Raw genomic sequence first — 6,000 nt, 5'->3', positions numbered from 1 at the left:
CGGACCACGTTCGAATGCTGGAGCGCGCTGGCGCAGCTGGTATTTAGCCGGGACTTTGGCCCTTTCTCTTTGGCATCGGATAGTGGTTTTGGAGAAGCGTCAGGTGGAGGCGGTCGAGGGTGGCTTAGACCAATAGTAGCTTCAGTGAAGCCACTGGAGGGTGGAGCATTGTTGGGGGGTGAACATATTCAGCAGTCGGGATGCGTCTGTTAGCTCCAGCAGACCACGCCTACATATTTCAGGTTCGACACATGTGCAACCACCAGCTCGCGGAATTCATTGCGCTTTCTATACTGCGCAACGAAACGCTCGTATTCTGCCTTCCGGCTAGGCGATGAAACACACAACTACTGGGCAATTTCTCAGTCTATCTCACTTGTTCTTCATTCTTCTCAACCCTCCTTCTAATTCTCTCTTACTCTCGTTTTGTACCCATTCGCCGGATCCCATATTTCATCCTGACGAACGATCGAGAATATTTTCATCGTTGCTCCCAGCCACCCTGAACCAGCCAGCCAATTTTTTTCATACCACGTATTAACCCGATCGTATTTGCTATTCTCTATATATAATCTACTGACATTTACAGTCATCATCGACTGTTTAATAGCATAACTAAATGCAGCTTTCACTGATGATGATCTTTATTCACTCTCCTTCTTCTTCCCTCTTTCTATCTCACTCTAATGCCAATCAATCACTTTGACTCGTGGCGTACACACACAAGAGAGACAACACACTGACCACTTTTCTTCTCTCCTTTTTTCTCTTGATAGCACTGAGACTAAAGCGATCTCTTTGGGGAATAGAAAACACATCAATGTCTCGAAAAACGAGAGAAAAACTTTTAATGACTTGAACGCGTAAAATATAACTATCCATTTTTTTTTTCTCTTTATATATTTATTTAGTTGTATTAATAACACATTTTGTAATTTAAAAACCTTTCATTAATCACTGTTTAATTAATTTTTTATTAAAAAAATGTCAGATTGAATAGAAATAACTCGTTTAAGATTTTTTTTGACTTTCAATTATATTTCTGAAATTACTAATTCTCATCAAGTAGAATACTTCACCCTAAATAATATGTATATTCACGATGGAAGTTGAATTAAGAACGTTGCGGTAAATCTTATCTTTGTTCTGTGAGTGGTAGATATATATTATTATGCGTTGCGTGAACCATAATAGCTGGTTTGTAACAGCTAATCGTGCATCCGAGACGGGAGAACGCGCAATGGCACGTGCGCGTGATTACAATGTAATATAAACGTACACACATACTGGTGGTTATATCGTAAGAACATGGAAACGATTAATAGTTGAATACTTAGTACTTGGCATATATGAGAAATGATGATAGTGATTTTATGTATAAAATACAAATATGTATACTCACACACAGAATCCAAAACCTCAGTCCTCGGTTGGAGAGAGTCTGCAAGTTATTAGAATGTCCCGGAAAAGATGGCGTAGAGTCGCTCCGTATTTTTATACTGTATGGCCGGTGCTTTGCATAATCCTGCACTTAGCTCGCTCGTCGCGAAATGCCGGCTGCTCGCAATGCGAATCTTTCTCCTCCGGTGAGCAACACCCTACCACTTTTATGTGTATGTCGTTGGTGTTCTTGTCTTACCGACCATGACCGCGAGCATTAACTCTCGAGACAACTTTACTTATATCAAGTCCATTCCGGAAAAAAACTATTTTCTTTAATCCGATTTCAACAACAACATTATTGAAATGATTCCGCAATTTAACAGTTCAAAGTGATCAATAAATTCTGTTAACTTTTTTTATTATTCTTCGAAATGATCCATTATATTTTCTGTTTAAAAATAATTTTCTATTTCTTTATATCAATAAAAAAAAAGTCATTCCTATTGATCCATCAAAATACAGACATGTTGGAGCATCATTTTTTTAATACTGAGACTACAGAGTAAAATATTTCTCATGCCCTTAACACGATTCTTTTACGTCGCGACGTTGGAAATCGTATCACGACTACTCGATTCGCGTCGTCATCAATCTTGAAGTAAATCGATCGGGAATACTTTTCTCTCAGTTGGAACGTCTTCCGTTGCAGATGTGACTTTGATTCTCTCTTTGCGGCGTTCCCTGGAGATATCTAGACGTTGGCTCGATTAAGACGATGTCCCACTGCCCCTCCAGCCATCACAGAAGCCAACACCATCAGTAATCAACCAAGTATCTATTTATTTCTTGGACTTACGTAATAAACAAGTGCACCTGCTTTGTGATCCAGTCGATAGTACCCCATGCCATGATACACAATAATAATTAACCTGCTATTATTCAGTTCTCTTTTAACTTATTCCTTTTCATTTGGGTCAAAAGAACCCTATGGAATCATCTGTAAAGACAGGCATGGGGTGAAAAACTCATAGTATACACACAAGGCATGCGGCTACGTCGGACATATGGTCGTTGGTCCCCAGTGATCGAAGCCAGGTCCTCATGAGTTTTCAATGAGATTAGCGGACCATCTGTGCTGATCCAGTGAGAGCGCCAAGCGTATCAAAAACTCCACACTTTAACAAAGCAACCTGTTATGGAGGTACTGCTATGTAAAAGCTATTTATAAATTAACAGCTTTACTTGTCACGTACTTCATTGTATTATGAACATCCTGGAAGTTTGAATGAGATGATGCAAGTTGCTAGTTTATATTGATGATGCAGCAAGATTGAAATAGATACAGGTGAACTAGTTCAAGACACATGACAAAAGAGAAGGGTGATGAGAGAAGTCGATCAAACATTGCATATGTGTTTCTACTAGTTGGGGTAGATATTGGTGTAGTTGTCCCATATGGAGTCTGCCGTTCGCGCATATGCCACGACATCACCGCTAACGAGTATGATCCTGACCAAGATTTAGGCCTCAAAATATCCTAAAGTTGGTATCATGAATACTGATTTATTGCTTATTTTTATTGAAGTTTGGGATCTAAATTAAATAGCAATGAATTCAATATTCTTTTGGATTTCAATGAAAAGGGAGTCCATGTTATCGAAATAAGCTTTTTTTATCCAAGCTATGACATAAAATAATTGCTAGGAAATTATTTTTGCTTTTCGATGTAACTTTTTTTTTTATTTTATTTGATATGAATTTTTAAAACTTTTTATGGCTAAAAGATTTATAAAAAATTATTCTATTAATTAATTTAGATTTTTGAGTTAATTGATAATATTACAAAATGTGTATGTTTATATAACAGCTGGCAATTCTTCATATAATCCACTGCTGACTCCTGTACATCATCGATTCTACTTGATATTATCAGCTCGTCTCCTGAATTAATCTCGTTTGTTAAATCCACCATTTAATCGTAACATTTTCCCCAATACTTGAAACAGATTTCAGATTGGTATTAATTTACATTCATTTAATTAATGATTATTCATCATCGAGGTCTAAAGAAGATTAATTAAAATGACGAAGAAATGAAATAAGACAGAGAAAAGAAGATTGGGTTGAAGAATGAGACAACAAGTAGTGAAGAAAGAAAAAAGAAGAGGGTGAGACAGGACGAGTCGGTGCGTAGCTATTGTCGTGGCAATGTTCATTGTATGACTGGGGTATAGGTACCCTCACACACTATATATACACTATATACACTGTGTGGTGCACTTCGCCCCAGCTTCTCGTGCATCTGTCCTCAATCAGCGAGCCACGAAAATGGGATTTACGTTTAGGGCATGGAGAAAAATTATTGACCATAAGTTAGCACTATACTTGATACGTTATACTTCTTAATCTACCCCTAAATAACTTCTTAGCAGTGAGATTAAAATTTTTATCATCAGTCCAGTGGATGTCGTTGATAATCTGAGGAAAATAAAAATTTTATCTGTATAAATTAATTTATGAGGATGGCTATTTTTTTTTGAGAATAGTATAACGAATTGGACAATAAGATTTCTGCAACCCCTAGAATTTAGGGGCACAATAAAGCGGGAGTAGCGGTAACGCGGTCGAAGCATCGAAGGAATAGAATGGGTGCACTTAACTCGATGCTGCTTAAACAGTTGTTTGATCGGCATTATGTATTAGCATGTGGCTGGTGCCAGGGGTTATTACGATAGAATAGCTGACGAAGTGAGTGCCTCAAGCTCTTTAAATAATTACAAAATAATACTCTTGTCCAGTCGACAGACTCAACCATTCTATCTCTTAAATAAATTTTCTCGGTACGTCTGAATTTGAATAAAATAAAAATTATACCACTACACTATTTATCCAGATATTTGATACATTTGTGGAATGGATAAAAAAATATTTCATATGTGGCAAAAATTGATTAAAATATTGGTATAAAAGAATATTATTTCCGCTGATTTAGAACCAGGGTGAAGATTTTATTTTTCAATGCTTTAACGGTTTTATGTCATTTACAACTGGATCTGAAATTTGTTGTTGATGAAAAATGATCATAAAAGTCTAAATATCATAACAAACTTTATATATCATAAAAATCCAATAACTTTATTTTAACTTCACATCAAAAAATTTTAATATCAATTTTTTACAAGATGAAAAAATTGATTGTAGTGATTCTCATAATTGTTAATTTAATAACATATTTTTTTCGCTCTTTAAAATTGGATCAATGAATATTAACTATTTGCAGTAATAATTATAGCATGAATTCAAACAGTGATGGTTTTATGACTGTAAATTAGTTAATATACACTAATATACAATTATTTTCACACTGAGAAAAAAACTTTTGTGTGGACAAATGATATTTTTCCAACTAAAGAAATCAAAATTTGGAATAGTCACTCAATAATGTATGAAATTGACATGGTAACATTTTTATAGATTCAGTTCTGATGACTACTTGAGGTAATAAAAAAATAATTCATTAAAAAAATACATTCTTAATGTGTTCAATTATTTTAAATAAAATTATCTAAGTATTGGTTTATTCTAATGTTTCATTAAATTGACCTTTTTTTGGTGTCTCAGGAAGTAAGAATTAATCTAATGCCACTTGTATTTAGACTTTTCCTAATCTTGAACCAAATATCCCAAATAAATCTTAATATTTAATAAAACATTTTATTGCAAATATTACAACAAATTATTTTTATTAATTAAATGAACACTGTTTTATATAACTAATTCATTTTTATAGAGTACGTTTCTAATTAAGTTTAATTAATAGTAAAATTTTCAAATAAAATCAAATAAATGTAACTGTGTGAATTTAAATATCTCGATTGTTCAAACTTTAGATGTATGTCGAATTAGCCAGATTATCGTACATAGATACGAAAGCACTGAATGAGTATAGAGTTGAAGTATGTGGAAATTCTAGAGGCAGATCCTCACTGATTCTCACCGAGTAGGATCGTCCTTCTCCAGCTGTATCAATATTCATCAGCGTCCTATGTTCAGCTCGAGCAAATTCGAGGATTATCTAGAAACTTGACGCCCTAGTATACATCCCAGGACGAAATAGGAATAGAGCTCTAATCCTAGGGACCCGGTGACGTCATATTGCATAACAATTAATCAACAACTGTAGTGACGACAGTCGCATCGTTGTCTATAGTTCACGTAGGTGTTATAGGTTCTCCTTGTCTCTATATGACTTAACTAGCTGGCCCGCGGACTGGCTAGTTCCGATAATCATTTCACTGGGCAGCTTAAAGTGCCACTGGCTGAACGTTAAGCCGATTTAAAAGCCTCCCAAATCCATGCAACGACGAATTCCTGCATACCACCTATATATATTCATACATAAATCAAACTTGATAACTTTACCAAAACTTCCAACTCTATATGTATCATATGTGAATCTAATATCCTCGGTGGAAATAAAATCGGAACAGTGATAAGGTGACGTTGAAGTAAATTTCAAGTCAAGTCTGAGAACCTTCAAGTTCGTCTTCATGTTGCAGCAAGATATACTGAAGGAAAAAAATTCATTTAAATAAAACAAAAAATCTTTCATGCTAC

The sequence above is a fragment of the Chelonus insularis genome, unplaced genomic scaffold, assembly GCF_013357705.1.
Source record: "Chelonus insularis isolate UGA/USDA-ARS -01 unplaced genomic scaffold, ASM1335770v1 contig_346_pilon, whole genome shotgun sequence".
NCBI classification, from domain to species: Eukaryota; Metazoa; Arthropoda; class Insecta; order Hymenoptera; family Braconidae; genus Chelonus; species Chelonus insularis.
Note: the sequence above shows the minus strand (reverse complement) of the source record.